At 45.8% G+C, this 16,437-nt stretch overlaps 1 protein-coding gene across 1 annotated transcript in view; it reads right to left on the bottom strand.

The window, feature by feature from the left end:
• LOC147111515 (glypican-5-like) overlaps positions 1-16,437 on the bottom strand; it is a 1,571,270-nt gene that overhangs the window by 1,120,417 nt on the left and 434,416 nt on the right. The window lies entirely within an intron of this gene.

Genomic DNA, 16,437 nt, shown 5'->3' with positions numbered 1-16,437 from the left:
ATCCTGCCAACTTGCTAATAGGGAAATTTCTTTCAGTTCCTGGCAGTACTGTCTCCATAGGGCAATTAGTTCTTTGGCTGTGGTACCCCTGTTACTTTTCCAAATTAGTTCTTGAGCCTTTTTAGCGGCATCTAGATTCTTAGTTCCTCCTAGTGGCCATTGATCACTTCCTAATTTCTTATTTAATCCTCCCGACAACTGTCTAAGTTGCTTTGCTTTGTCAGGATGTTGTTCACAAAGGGTCTGTAAGGCGCTACCCGATTCAGTTGTGGTATCTAAACAGTTGCCCATCTTACTCCCCTTGTGAACTTTACACAGTCGCGTTTTAAACTTGTTCAGAGCCTAGGCAGGCCAAGTGATATACAAGGTCGACGCTTTACCTGACACAAGTACTTATTACTAAGTTTACACAGTTCCTATTTATTCCCTCAGTACGTATACTGACCCTCAGTGATATCCGATCACTGACCTAATCACCTATCCCTTCCAGTATTCGCCAGACTGACCTGGATCTCGGCGGGACACCACACGGGAGTTAGCGATTGGCCGACTCGTCGTCAGACTGGCGGAATCGGAGGAAAACTGAGGCAGTACAAAATTTACTCACATCGGGGGCCCATTTCCTCCCTCCACGTCCGGGACGATTCAGCTCCTAGTTTGCGAACTCTCGGTGACTGTCCGTTGAGATCCCACTTCTGACACCAAATGATAGAACGGATTCTTTTACCCTCAGTCTGGTTCAGTAATCACTGAGTCGAATGCAACTGGAGAATTCAAACGATTTATTATCCGCGGAGTCTTACTCTGGTATACCGGCACCGACTCCTGCAAGAGTCTGACGAATCCAACAGAGCAAGCAACTTTTCATACAGCGTGCTACATTATTATACCTGCATTGAGAAAGCATTAACACATCGTACATTCTGAGCCAATCCTGAGCTGTGCACGTATACTTTTAATTTGATTTCCTGGCCTGGCAGTTCGAGCAGGAAAAGCCACATTTTACTGAATGGGTTACAGCTAAGTAAACATCATGGTAATGTGTTTGTGATCATGGTAATGTGTTTGCGATCACCTATTGTCAGTATAATTTCTGCACGCCGCCCTACATTGTTCCTATCAGCAAGGTGTAGCCTTGTGGGCGCCAGCCATATTAGCAGCCAAAGATCATGTTAGCCTTTTTATTTTACTTCTTGCTGCCTTTACAGTTTCTCGTTCTTTTCCCTTGACCTTGGTATTCTCAGGCACAAGACTCACTTTAAGGCGAGACAGGAAGGGAGCAAGGAATGCAGACAGTATCAGGAGCTGGAAAGTGGGAAAGGCTTGTGGTGTGAGGGGAAGTGGGATGAGAGAAGGAGAGGGGATACCGTTGTTTCCCCCAAGGGGGTCGACATTGCCGAGGGCAAAGGCGCCCAACACCTGCTGCCCAATGAGTCGCAGCACTCGCTCCTCCAGGTTTGAAAGCTGCTGGAGCTGCGCATCACCCCCGCCTGTTCTCTGCTGCTCCCTCCTATTGTGGGCCATCTTGGCCTGCAAGAGAAACGAATGTGTGTGAGTCAGAGTCCAGCTATGTGTTTGGGAGATATGCCTGCCGTAGTTGAATAGCTGTGATTGTGGGCAAGGAGTGAGATGTGAGTTTAAGTAGGTGCAGATGCTTAGTGGGTGAGTGTTGGTGGTGTGGTGGTTTGTGCAGTGTGCGCAGACTTAGGTTCAGATGGTGGTATGCAGGACCTGTTCAAGCATGTATTCACCTTGACCACTTGAGTGAGGTCATTGAATTTCTTCCGGCACTGTGTCAGGCTGCGTTCGCCCACACTACTGGCCGAGTCCTCCTGAACCACTTCCCTCCATATTGCCCTGAAGACCTGGGGCAATGGCCTCCTTCCAGTGCTGGGAACAGCACTGCCCTCCTTTGCCCCACTCCTGCGACCAATGCCTCCAAATCCTCGTCTGTGAAATGACGTGCTCTCTCCCTGGGAGTGGGATCAGCCATCGTGATCAGGGGATTAAGTTGCTTGCAGGTCGCCTTCACAGCAAGCACCGCTGATAATGAGGATCTGCAGAATGATGCAACCTCCCCTTTAAGAGCTGGAAGGAGCCAGTGTGAAGGACCATTGCTGAATGCATTGCACCTGAAATTCATTACCGATCTGCTGGTAGCGCCCCTGTAGCACCCTACCGAGGTCATTAGCGCTTGGTTTAGCACTCCAGCTCTCTCCTGGAGTGCTAAAGCCAATTTAGGGGAACCTCAGATTCATTAGCGTCTGGCGCTAATTTTTCAAGATTTCAAAATTTAGCGCCCCAAACAGGGCGGTAACAAATGTCTCCTCCCTGATCTCAGTTGCCTGATGTAACGATCTCCTGAGAGTACTAGCAGACAGTTGTTTCTTTGAAAGAAAGAAAAGAAAGATTTGCATTCATATAGCACCATTCATGACCTCAGGATGTCCCAAAGCACTTTACAGCCAATGAAGTACTTTTTAGAAGTGTAGTCACTGTTATAATATAGGAAACGTGGCAGCCAATTTGTGCACAGCAAGGTCCCACAAACAGCAATGTGATACTTTGAGATAATCTGTTTTTAGCTGTTGGTTGAGAACTCCCCCGCTCTTCTTCGAAATAGTGCCAATGGACCTTTTACTCCACCAGAAAGGGCAGACGTTTCCTGTCTCATCCAAAAGACAGCACCTCCCACAGTGCAGCACTCCCTCAGTACTGCACTGGAGTGTGAGCCTAGAGTTTTTGTTCAAGTCTCTGGAGTGGGATTGGAACCCACAACCTTCTGACTCAGAGATTGCTACCACTGAGACACAGCTGACACGCTGAACTGGATTGGTAATGAAAATGGAGGCATAATTACTATTGCACTATTTATGAATAGATACAAATTTACATAGTTGTCACTTCCCCCACAATTGGAGTTTACTGATTGTGTCATTTGAATTGAGGGAATGGCTAATAGAGTAGAATTCCTAAAGGAGTCATCAAACGAGTCATTAGGTGGATTTAGAAGCAGACTGACTGAGATGCCTATGTTGTGAGTTTTTACTGAGAATGTATGGAAATGGATTTGACCTGAACACTACTGTAGCACATGGACAGAGTATAATTTCAATATTCTGACTTCAGTCCACTCTGCCAGCTTACCGCTCAGGTGGTAAAGGTGAAAAGCTACACTGACATATCAACATGTGGCTAGAAAAATAGTGTAGAAGGGAGGGTTTCAGATTGCTATGACGTTGGTATAAGTTCTGTGACAGAGGAAGCTGTACAGACAGGACAGCTAAATCTGAATCAAACTGGCACCAATGTCCTTGCATAAAGGGGAAATAAGGCAGTGAGGTAAGATTCAAATAGTGAATGGCATCTTTAACGTCCACCTGAACTAATGTAACAGACATGGGGTTGGTGGTGGGGGGGGGGAGGGGGCTCAGTTTGACAGCTCATCCAAAGGACTGCAGCTCTGTCAATACAGCATAATTCAGTCAATCTAGGTTGGTGCTAAATTCCTAGAATTGGGTTTGAGCACACAATCTTCTGACTCAGAGATGAAAATGCTATAAATTGAGCTAAGCTGACACTTAAGCAGTGTTACTGGTTAGCTATGAGTGATTGAGGATTGCTCAGTGAGGCAGTGAGTTCCACAGTTTTATGGGCCTGGGAAAGAATAAGTTAGACTGTGATGAGTCTTTATTTCAACACGGTGAGTATGTGCCAAGAAGAAAGAGCACAGTAAATGGCATATTTGCAAATTAGGAAGAACAGGAAGATAGTTCTGAGAAATACCAAGCATAGTAGTACCAATAAAATGACCACAGCTTCAAGCCTTGTGGCGAGGCTAACGTCACAATCTTTATTGTGCCTGCATTCATGCCCAACTTGAAAGCTCAGTTTCACTCTCTGCTGATTTTTTGCCCTTCAGTTGCACAAGCATGTGTTTTTGAAGTACTTTCCTGGCTTCTGTTTATTCAGGGGCACAATGCTTCCTGGCCCGATCATTCAACACAAAGTTGAAGCAGAATATTTTTCAAGTACTTCTAGTTCTAAACAGTAAAACAAAAGCAAAATACTGTGTATGCTAACCACAGCTCCCATTTTTTCAGACAGCAGGTTCTGGTTATGGTTCTGCTGTTGCCAATTACAGCTCCTCTAGACCCATCTTTTGTTTCTTTACTTGTTCGATTATCACTCCCTTTTCCTCACACCATCATATCTTTTGTCATTTAATCACCCCTGCCTTCACAGGCTTTCCCTTTTGTTCTTTCATCCCCTCCCCCTTTACTTGCTTAAAACCTGTTGGCCCAGAAATTCGGGTCGGGGGCTTCCCGCGGGTGCAAGCCCCCGACCTACACTTACATAGCGCGCCGACAGTTGAAGCCTGGCCCTGCGTGGATTTCCTGTCAGTGGCCCGCTTCAGCTCCCGGCGCGCTGTGCTTGCGTGATCCAGCGGCGTAGTTAGTTCGATGAGCCGGCTGGGATCACGTGAGCACTGGGCAACCAATCGGAGGTTGCAAAAATTCATTCATGAGTTTGATAGTAAGAACTGTCAAACTCATGAAAACTCCGGGTGCCCAAAACAGTACTTAAACTTCAAATAAAAGTTTTTAAAAATCCCACTAATTAAATGAACTATTAATAACTGTAAAAAACTATTTTAAACAATTATTCAAATTTCTGAATTTTTTTTTTTTAATAAATCGGGTCTAAAAATACACTTACCTTACTGTAAAGTCTTTAAAAATAATAAACCTGTGGAAAAAAAATTCTAACTTTAATTATTAGACCACTTACCTTTGAAAACTAAGTCCTTACGTCTGCTTTTTTCATTCGTAAAAAGTTGAGGCCTTCACGCACGGGCAAACCTTTAAAAATAAAGGAATTTCAGCGCGCACGCGCAGACTCCTGCGTGCATGCATTTGACCTCTGAACCCCTTGGTTCAGAGGAAAGGAAATGCCGGTTTTCCGCGCATGCGCTGCGCATGCTGAAAACCGGCAATTCCATCGGGCCCACGCGTGAGTACCCCGTCCGTACTCACGCGTTGGGACCCGAATTACTGGGCCGTTATATCTCTAACATCTTCCAGTTTGGACGAAAGGTCTTCGACCTGAAACTCTCTCCAGAGATACAGCCTGACCTGCTGAGTTTTTCCAGCATTTTCTGTTTTTAGTTCTAAACAGTGTTGCGAAAGAAGAATGTGTGAATAGTAGACACTCTGTCTATATAGTAGTCCACCACTCGGTCAACATAAACTTTATCAGGTGATGGCCAATGTTCCCGCTGAGCTGTGCAGGCGTGCAGCTGTCTGGAGGCCTCGCACAGGCTGGTCACCGGCTTTTCAATGCGAGATTTCGCACAAGCGCGAAATTTTGAATGGGCCGTACAACCCGTCAAAGGGACCGCGCACCCAAAAATAAATTAGGGGGAACATTGGTGATGGTCATATAAATCAATTAGTAAGATCAATTTTAGACATTTGGGATGTCAGCAGTATTGCAAAATTGGAAATGTTTATGAAAATGAAGGAATATGTGGTGAATAAATTGTTAATTTAGGGTTGGTGTGGTGTTTCCAGTGAAAAACGAAAACAGTAAAGATGAAGAAACAGTAGGAAAGCTTTACTAATGTAGAGTCACCAGTGGGTACTCCTTACGCCCCCAAATGTTTTGCTCTGCAGCCTTGGGCTATATGTAAGCAGCTTTGGGATAGTTTCTTTCATAACAGGGTACAATGGGTATATTTCCATCTTCAGTGTTTCTCCCAAAGAGTTTTGCACACCAGGATTACCAACTGGGAATTTGGATATGTACACTCCAAGATTTTGGTCCTTTAATTAATTTAAATAACTGGGAAATTAAAGTGGCACATGCTTGATATGCAGTTCTGGTACACAAAACTTTCTGGCAACTGGCATGATCCACAAAGTAAAATTGATGAATTGTCTTTTTTTTTAACTGGGACTTCCCAATAGCCAGGCTTAGCAAATTCGGCAAGTTTACTTTGGGGTTGCTGCTCCAGCTGCACAAAACCAGTCTGTTGGGAGATGGCAACACCAAAACAATATAAATGCAGCTATATTAGTTAGAAAACACAGAAGACATATTTTAATTATGCATAGGTGGCACTCAATGTGGAAGAAGTTTTGTTGAGGAGGATAGTAATCTTTGGAAAGGTAATGCACCCCTCACTCAATTCATACACCAGGAAGCAGGCCAACAAATAATCAGGCACCTGAATCCTATCTTGGCTAAAAAAAAATGACTTGGCAGGACAATACTGAGAAGACAAACAAACATAGATTTGAACCACAAGGACAGCAGAATAACCATGAGAATGCTACAACTTTAGTAATATTGAAACTTGGCCAATAATTATACTTGGAAAACATCCCATAGTCTCTGACAACTTGCTTTATGTACACTACGATCTGTCGTCTACACCTAACTAAGTAATATTTTTGGCCATAATATAAATGATCGCAATATTATGATTTGCAATCATCTGCCTATCACAGCCAATAAGGACAAGGATAGAAATATATGATTGCAGCAAGCTGATCTTTAAAGAAATGTTGGGAGAACTGAAAGATATTAAATGCTGTGCGATAATTCAAAGAGGAAGAAAAGAAAAGTTTTAAATTACAATATTGAACATGCAAGGCAAGTACATGCCCAAGAAAAATATATTTAACTGAACAAGCAGTGATTAAAATGGATGAATACAGTAACTAAAATGGAAATTAAGCAAAAAAAAGTTTTTAAAAAGCCTACTGGAAAAAAAGGAGGGGGGAGAGAACTTTCAGAGTACAAGAAAATACTAAAACAAGGTTTAAAAAGTATTGGGCCTAGAAATTGGGTATAGCCCCGCTTGGGGCGTTAGAACTGGCGCTGCGCAAAGTTTATAGCCAGACACAACTTATCGCCACCTGGCGCGATATTGGGTTGCATCGCCCCTAAAGGTGATTGAGGCGCGAATTCAGGCGTTACATGGGACTCCTAAGGCGCTAAACTTCCGGCGCAACCCAATATCGGAGCAGACGGGTGCAGCGCAGGTGCTCTTAATTACCGATGACCACGAGACTTCCAGGCGCTGGCCAGCTCTGAAAGGGGTGGGTCAGCCAGCTTCAGCATCCACACTCTGCGCCTTGCAGGCCTCAGAATCGGCGCAGGCCCTTCTCTGGTGCTAAAAACTTGGACCAGATGGAGAAGGTGAGACAGAGAGCAGAGCGCTTCACCAATGAGGCTCTGGAGCAATTGGTGGCCGCAGTGGAGCGCCGGCGAGATGTTCTCAACCCAGACAATGGCAGGAAGACCGAATCATAAGGACTACCGACGAGCTTGGAGGGATGTATGCCAGAGGGTCAACTCCAGCAGCATGGTAACCAGGAGCCCTGTCCAATGCAGAAAGAAATTCAACGACCTCACTCGGGTCGTGAGGGTGGGTGTTGTTTCTGCAAACTTCTGCATCCCTTCATTTGCACCTGACTTTATGGCTGCAGGGTGGCCTGTGCCCCATTGGCCATCTGCCAGCAAGCACCCATGGCCCTTTCTGGGCACACACATGCACATTTGACTCAAGGCGTCATGCAAGGGCTCTTGCACCATGGGGGGCATGAGATGATCACTCAGGGCATCATGTAAGGGCTCTTCCACCATGGGGGGCATGAGATGATCACTCAGGGCATCAAGTAACATAACTTCCCCTCCCTTCCCCTGCAGTCCAAGCTGGCGAGGATTGGCAAAGACCAGCTTCGCACCGGTGGAGGACCTCCACAAGTGGTCTCTCTCAAGGATCTCGAGGAGAGAGTCCACCAGATTCTTGGAGGACGTCTGAGTGGTCCTGTAACCACTGCAGCTGCCGACCCCATTGTCGACAGCGATGGTAAGGTTCTCACCTTTTACAATTGTCTCCTTCCACTTGTTCCCCCCGCCAGCATGCTTTCTCACTGTGGACCCATGTCATAGCCTTGCTGCAATCTGGCATCCTTTGCTGCCAAGCTGTCCTTTTGCTAAAGCCACTCTTCCTGCTTTCAGATGCTGCATCACCAGCTCAGGAGCCGGGCCCTCAAGCTGCCAGTGCCAGTGCCTCCAAAGGCTCAATGAGAAAAGTACTGTCCAATAGAAGGTCAGCAACTCTCTCCAGCAACGATCAGAATGGCCAGCCCAAATGGCTGCAGCTTTTATACTAGTGCTGTCCCCTTTAAATAGCGCCCCCCGAGTCCGAGAAGGGCCTGGGAACGCTCCATCCAACTGTCACTAATAGCGCCAGGCGGAAAGGTTGCGGGCGCCACCGAATATCCGGTCCGGGGCGCCAAAAAGGCATTGCACACTGAAATGACGTCATGATCTGCCTTCGCCCGTGGGCGAGCGCAAAGAGTTAGCGCCGGCGCTAAAAGGATACTCAGTATGGGAGGTGGCACTATATTCACTGCGCCCGCCCGAAAATTGGGTAACGCCCCAATTCTCGGGCTCTTTAGGCGCTAATCGCTGGTGCTACCAACCGAATTTCTAGGCCTTAGGATTGAAAAGAGGGTACACGAGATAAAGGTTACAATGCAGATAATCGTAAAGGAGCAAAAATCAAGTTAGAGCCCTAAAAAATAAAAAATTGGAGCAAAGAAAGAAGGCGCATTTATAATGATGCCTTTCTTGATGTCAAGATGTCCCAAGTGCTTTACAGCCAATTAATACTTTTGAAGTGTAGTCACTGTTGTAATGTAGGGAAATGTGGCAGCCAATTTGCGCACAGCAAGGTCCCACAAACAGCAACGAGATAAATGACCAATGAAACTGTTTTAGTGGTTGAGGGATAAATGTTGGCCAGGACAGCGGGAGAACATTCCTCAGTTAATGAAGCAGCCAATGCCCGCATGCAGCAAGACCTGGACGACATTCAGGCTTGGGCTGATAAGTGACAGGTAACATTTGCGCCACACAAGTGCCAGGCAATGACTATTTCCAACAAGCGAGCAGGGTCTATCCACCTCCCCTTGACATTCAACGGTATTACCATCGCCGAATCCCCCACCATCAATATCCTGGGGGTCACCATTGACCAGAAACTAAACTGGACCAGCCACATAAATACTGTGGCAACAAGAGCAGGTCAGAGGCTGGGTATTCTGTGGTGAGGGTCTCACCTCCTGACTCCCCAAGGTTCATCATAACTTCCTTGCTTTTGTACTCTATGCATCTATTTATGAAGCCTAGGACCCTGTATGCTTTTTTAACCGCATTCTCAAGCTGCCCGCCACCTTCAACAATTTGTGCACATATACCCCCAGGTCTCTCTGTTCATGCACACACTTTAGTTTATATTGCATCTCCCTGTTCTTCCTACCAAAATGTATCACTTCACACTTTAAATTTCATCTGCCACGTGTCTGTCCATTCCACCAGCCTGTCTATGTGCTCTTCAAGTCTATCCTCCTCACTGTTCACTATATTTCTAAGTTTTGCGTCATCTGCAAATTTTGAAATTGTACTCTGTACCCAGGTCAAAGTCATTAATATATATATATAGAAAAGCAGTGGTCCTAGTACCGACCCCTGGGGAACACCACTGTATATCTTCCTCCAGTCCGAAAAACAACCGTTCACCACTACTCTGTTTCCTGTCACTTAGCTAATTTTGTATCCATGCTGCCACTGTCCCTTTTATTCCATGGGCTTCAACTTTGCTGGCAAGCTTATTAAGTGGCACTTCATCAAATGCCTTTTGGAAGTCCGTGTACATCACATCCACTGCATTGCCCTCATCAAAAACTCAATCAAGTTAGTTGAACACAATTTGCCTTTCACAAATCCGTGCTGGTATTCCTTAATCAATCCACACTTGTCCAAGTGACTGCTAATTTTGTCCCGGATTATCGTTTCTAAAAGCTTCCTCATTACCGAGGTTAAACTGACTGACCTGTAATTGCTTTTTTGAACAAGGTTTTGAATGTTTGCAATTCTCTAGTCCTCTAGCACCACCCCCGTATCTAGGGAGGATTGAAAGATTATGGCCAGTACCTCCGCAATTTCCACCTTTACTTCCCTCAGCATCCAAGGATGCATCCTATCCAGTCCTAGTGACTTAACTACTTTAAGTACAGGCAGCCTTTCTAGTACCTCCTCTATCAATTTTTATACCATCCAGTATCTCAACGGCCCCCTCTTTCACTATGACTTTGGCAGCATCTTCTTCCTTGGTAAAGACAGATGCAAAGTACTCACTTAGTACCTCAGCCTCCATGCATCTCCCTTTTTGTCCCTAAATGGCCCCACCCCTCCTCTTACAATCCATTTATTATTTATAAGCCTATAGAAAACTTTTGGACTCCCTTTTATTTAGCTGCCTTTCTATTCTCATACTCTCTCTTTGTTCCTCATTTCCTTTTTCGCATCCCCTCTGAACTTTCTATATTCAGCCTGGTTCTCAATTGTATTCTCAACCTGACATCTGTCATACATCCCCTTTTTCTGCTTCATCTTACTCTCTATCTCTTTCATCATCATTGATTCCAATTTACCTGGGCCAGATCCGTTCTCAACCCACTGAAATTGGCCCTCCTCCAATTAAGTATTTTTACTCTAGAATGCTCCTTGTCCTTTTCCATAGCTAATCTAAACCTTATGTTAATGTGATCACTGTTCCCTAAATGTTCCCCTACTCACACTTGCTCCACTTGACCCACCTCATTCCTCAGAACCAGATCCAGCAACGCCTCCTTCCTCATTGGGATGGAAACCTACTGATCAAGGAAGTTCTCCTGAACACACTTCAAAAATTCTTCCCCCTCTCTACCCTTTACATTACTACTATCCCAGTCTATATTAGGATAATAGATATCCCCCATTATCACTATTCTATAGTTCTTGCACCTCTCTGTAATTTCCCTGCAAATTTATGCCTCTATATCCTTCCCACTGGTTGGTGGCCTATAGAATACACCTAGCAGTGTAATGGCAACTCTATTGTTTCTTAACCCTAAACAAATAGATTCTGTCCTTGACCCCTCCAGGACAGCCTCTCTCTCCAGCACTGTAATATTCTCCTTCATCAATACTGCCACCCCACTTCCTTTCTTTCCTTCCCTAACTGCGCTATGTGGGAAGTCAGGGACACTTCCTGTGTCCCTGACAACCATGTGTGCAGGAAGTGTGTCCAGTTGCAGCTACTGGCAGACCGCATTGCGGTACTGGAGCAGCAATTGGATACATACTGGACCATTCGCGATGCTGAGGACGTCATGAATAGCACATTTAATCAGTTGGTCACACCGCAGGTAAAGGTGGCACAAGCAGAAAGGGAATGGGCGACCAACAGGCAGCGTAGTAGGCGCAGGCCATCCCCCTCTCAAACAGATATACCGCTTTGGATACAGATGGAGGGGATGGCTTACCAGGGGAAGGCAGCAGCAGCCAACTTCCTGGCACCAGGGGTGGCTCTGCTGCACAGGACAGGAGGAAAAAGAGGGGGAGAGCTATAGTAATAGGGGATTCTATTGTAAGGGGAATAGATAGGCATTTCTGCAGCTGCAAACGAGACTCCAGGATGTTGTGTTGCCTCCCTGGTGCAAGGGTCAAGGATGTCTCAGTGCGGCTGCAGAACATTTTGGAGGGGGAGGGTGAACAGCCAGTTGTTGTGGTGCATATAGGTACCAACGATATAGGTAAAAAAACAGGATGAGGTCCTAAAAGCTGAATATAGGGAGTTAGGTAAATTAAAAAATAGGACCTCAAAGGTAGTAATCTCAGGATTGCTACCAGTGCCACGTGCTACTCAGAGTAGAAATAGAAGAATATTTCAGATGAATACATGGCTAGAGGAATGGTGCCAGGGGGAGGGATTCAAATTCCTGGGACATTGGAACCGGTTCTGGGGGAGGTGGGACCAGTTCAAATCGGACCGTTTGCACCTGTGCAGGACCAGGACCGATGTCCTAGGGGGAGTGTTTGCTAGTGCTCTGGGGGAGGGTTTAAACTAAAATGGCAGGGGGTTGGGAACCTGAGCAGTGGGACAGAGGAAAGGGAAACAAGGATAAAAGCAAAAGACAGGAAGGAGAAAAACAAAAGTGGCAGTCAGAGAAATCAATGGTTTAAATCAAACATGGCCACAGTAAATAATAATTCTAATAGGTCTAAGAGCGTTAAAAAAACAAGCCTGAAGGCGTTGTGTCTTAATGCGAGGAGCATTCGTAATAAGGTGGATGAATTAGCTGCGCAAATAGAGGTAAACAAATATGATTTGATTGGGATTACGGAAACATGGCTCCAGGGTGGCCAAGGCTGGGAACTCAACATCCAGGGGTATTCAATATTCAGGAAAGATAGGCAAAAAGGAAAGGGAGGTCGTGTAGCATTACTGGTTAAAGAAGGGATTAACACAATTGTAAGGAAGGATATTAGCTCTGATGATGTGGAATCTGTATGGGTAGAACAGAGAAATACCAAGGGGCAGAAAACGTTAGTGGGAGTGGTATATAGACCTGCAAACAGTTTGAAGGTTGAGAGCTGGAGAGACAGTTTGAAGGATGAGAGCTGGAGTGACAGTTTGAAGGTCGAGAGCTGGAGCGACAGTTTGAAGGACAAGAGCTGGAGCGGAACCCGGTTACCAGGACGCCAAGTTGGATAGCCAGGGGTAATGTGCAGGCCAGGTGTGTGGAAGAAACCGAGGGGAAACATCGAGAAAAACTGAAAGGAAACATCGAGAAAGACAGAGGAAACATCGAGAGAGAGAGAGGGGAAACATTGAGAGAGACCAAGATGGAAACATCGAGAAAGACTGAGGGGGCACTTTATTTATTTAATTTAATTAATTAATTAAATTTATTTAATTATAAGTTGTGAGTTCCACCCTGTAACCCGAGATTATTCTAGAAGCCTGGGTAGAAATATCAATGTAATTACTGTAGAAATTACTTTTTTTACATTATTGCCTGTTCATTTTATGTGCTGTCTTTTTTATGTCTTTTATTTATTTTATGTCTGCTTTATTTATATTTAAAGTATGTATGCGTGTATATGTCGGTATGTGTTTTTTTGTGATGGCGCCGATGAAGATGGCTGCCGTCCTTGTGAGCTCCGTGCATACCAGGCAGCTAAGTGTTCTTGCTGTTGGTGCTCTCGGCTCGTCAAGAAAAAAGCATTTCACTGACTGGATTACACTTCTTGTATTTAGTTATGTGACCAATAAAATTGAAATTGAAATTGAAATTGAATTGAAACAGTAATGCGGAGGTTGGGGATGGCATTAAAAGGGAAATTAGAGAAGCGTGCAAAAAGGGCATAGCAGTCATCATGGGTGACTTTAATCTACATATAGATTGGGCTAACCAAATTAGTAACAATACTGTGGAGGAGGAATTCCTGGAGTGTTTACGGGATGGTTTCCTGGACCAATATGTCGAGGAACCAACCAGAGATCAGGCCATCTTAGACTGGGTATTATGTAACGAGAAAGGATTAATTAGCAATCTTGTTGTACGAGGCCCCTTGGGTCGGAGCGATCAGAATATGATCGAATTCTTCATTAAGATGGAGAATGAAGTAGTTGACTCAGAGACTAGGGTCCTGAATTTAAATAAAGGAAACTAAGATGGTCTGAGGCGCGAATTGGGTAGGATTGATTGGAGAATGTTACTCAAAGGGTTACCAGTGGATAGGCACTGGCAAACATGCAAAGACTGCATGGATGAACTACAGAATTTGTTCATCCCAGTTTGGCATAAAAATAAAACAAAAAAGGTGACTCAACCGTGGCTAACGAGGGAAATTAGGGATAGCATAAGATCCAAGGAGAGGACATATAAATTGGCCAGAAAAAGCAGTAATCCAGAGGATTGGGAACAGTTTAGGATTCAACAAAGGAGGACAAAGGGATTAATTAAGAAAGGGAAAATAGAATATGAGAGTAAGCTTTCAGGGAACATAAAAACTGACTGTAAAAGCTTTTATAGATATGTGTGAAGAGAAAAACATTGGTGAAGTCAAGCGTAGGTCCCTTGCAGTCAGAATCAGGGGAATTTATAATGGGGAACAAAGAAATGGCAGACCAATTAAATACATATTTTAGTTCTGTCTTCACAAAGGAGAACACAAATAACCTCCCAGAAATGTCGGGGAACATAGGGTCTGATGAAAGGAAGGAACTGAAAGAAATCAGTATTTGTAGGGAAATGGGGTTAGGGAAATTGATGGGATTGAAGGCTGATAAATCCCCAGGGCCTGATAATCTACATCCTAGGGTACTTAAGGAAGTGGCCCTAGAAATAGTAGATGCATTGCTGATCACCTTCCAACATTCGATGGAATCTGGAACAGTACCCATGGATTGGAGGGTAGCTAATGTTACCCCACTATTCAAAAAAGGTGGTAGAGAGAAAACGGGGAATTACAGACTGGTAAGCCTGACATCAGTAGTGGGGAAAATGGTAGAATCCATTATAAAAGATGTAATAGCAGAGCACTTGGAAAACAGTGACAGGATCGGACAAAGTCAACATGGATTTACAAAAGGTAAATCGTGCTTGACTAATCTACTGGAATTTTTTGAGGATGTAACTACAGGTAGACTATCCTTTATCCGAAAACCTCGGGACCAGCCGAGTTTCGGATAAAGGAGAATTTCGGATTTCGGAAGGTGGGTCGGCGGGGGTCCGCAGGGGTCCGCGGGGGGGTCGGCGGGGGGTCGTGCGCACGACTTACGCTGACGCTCAGCGTAAGTCAGTCGGGGTCGGCGGTTGTTGGGGCCGGCGGGGTCCGCGGGGGGGTCGGCGGGGGGGATCGGCGGTTGTCGGGGCCGGCGGGGTCCACGGGGGGGTCGGCGGTTGTCGGGGCTGGCGGGGTCGGCGCTTGTCGGGGCCGGCGGTTGTCGGGGCTGGCGGAGTCGGCGGTTGTCGGGGCTGGCGGGGTCCGCGGGGGGGATCGGCAGTTGTCGGGGCTGGCGGTTGTCGGGGCTGGCGGGGTCGGCGGTTGTCGGGGCCGGCGGGGTCCACGGGGGGGTCGGCGGGGGGTCGTGCGCACGACTTACCCTTTATCCGAACTTCCGAAACCGGAACCCTCTAAAAACCGAAGGTTTTTTCGTTCGTACGCACGACTTACGCTGAACGAAAAAACCTTCGGTTTTTAGAGGGTTTCGGTTTTCGGAAGTCCGGATAAAGGGTAGTCTACCTGTAGTAAAATAGATAAGGGAGAACCAGTGGATGTGGTGTCTTTGGACTTTCAGAAGGCTTCTGATAAGGTCCCACATAAGAGATTAGCGTGTAAAGTTAAAGCACATAGGATTGGGGGCAATGTATTGACTTGGATAGAGAACTGGTTGGCAGATAGAAAGCAAAGAGTTGGCTTAAACGGGTCTTTTACCAAGTGGCAGGCAGTGACTAGTGGGGTACCGCAGGGATCGGTCCTTGGACCCCAGCTATTCACAATATATATCAATGATGATCTAGACAAGGGAACTAGATGTAATATCTCCAAATTTGCAGACGACACAAAGCTGGGTGGGCGTGTGTGCTGTGAGGAGGATGCCGAGAAACTACAGGATGATTTGGACAGGTTGGGTGATTGGGCAGAAGCATGGCAGATGCAATATAACATGGATAAATGTGGGGTTATCCACTTTGGTATCAAAAACGGGAAGGCAGATTATTATCTGAATGGCAATAGATTGGGAGAAGGGGAAGTGCAGCGAGACCTGGGTGTCCTTGTGCACCAATCGCTGAAGGTAAGCATGCAGGTGCAGCAGTGGTTAAGAAGGCAAATGGTATGTTGGCCTTCATAGCGAGAGGGTTTGAGTACAGGATGTCTTGCTGCAGTTGTACAGGGCCTTGGTGAGGCCACATCTTGAGTATTGTGTGCAGTTTTGGTCATCTTATCTGAGGAAGGATATTCTTGCCATGGAAGGAGTTCAGTGAAGATTCACCAGGCTGATACCTGGGATGGCAGGAATGACGTCTGAGGAGAGATTGGGTCGATTGGGCTTGTACTCCCTGGAGTTTAGAATGAGAGGGGATCTCATTGAAACTTATAAAATTCTGGCAGGACTGGACAGACTAGATGCAGGGAGGATGTTCCCGATGGGTCGGGGAACCCAGAACCAGGGGTCACAGTCTAAGGATAAGGGGTAGGCCTTTTAGGACAGAAATGAGGAGGAATTTCTTCACCCAGAGAGTGGTGAACCTGTGGAATTCTCTACCACAGAAGGCAGTAGAGGCCAATTCATTAAATATATTCAAGAAGGAGTTGGATATATTTCTTAAGGCTAAAGGGATCAAGGGGTATGGGGAGAAAGCAGGGACCGGGTACTGAACTTGGATGATCAGCCATGATCGCATTGAATGGCGGAGCAGGCTGGAGGGGCCGAATGGCCTACTCCTGCTCCTATCTTCTATGTTTCTATGTCCTGAACACTTTATATCCAGGAATATTTAGTACCCAATCCTGCCCTTTTTTGAG

Source organism: Somniosus microcephalus, chromosome 10 (genome assembly GCF_052327205.1).
Source record: "Somniosus microcephalus isolate GS21.2 chromosome 10, FLI_Smic_1.0, whole genome shotgun sequence".
Taxonomy (NCBI): domain Eukaryota; kingdom Metazoa; phylum Chordata; class Chondrichthyes; order Squaliformes; family Somniosidae; genus Somniosus; species Somniosus microcephalus.
This window is presented reverse-complemented; position numbering and strand designations above follow the sequence as displayed.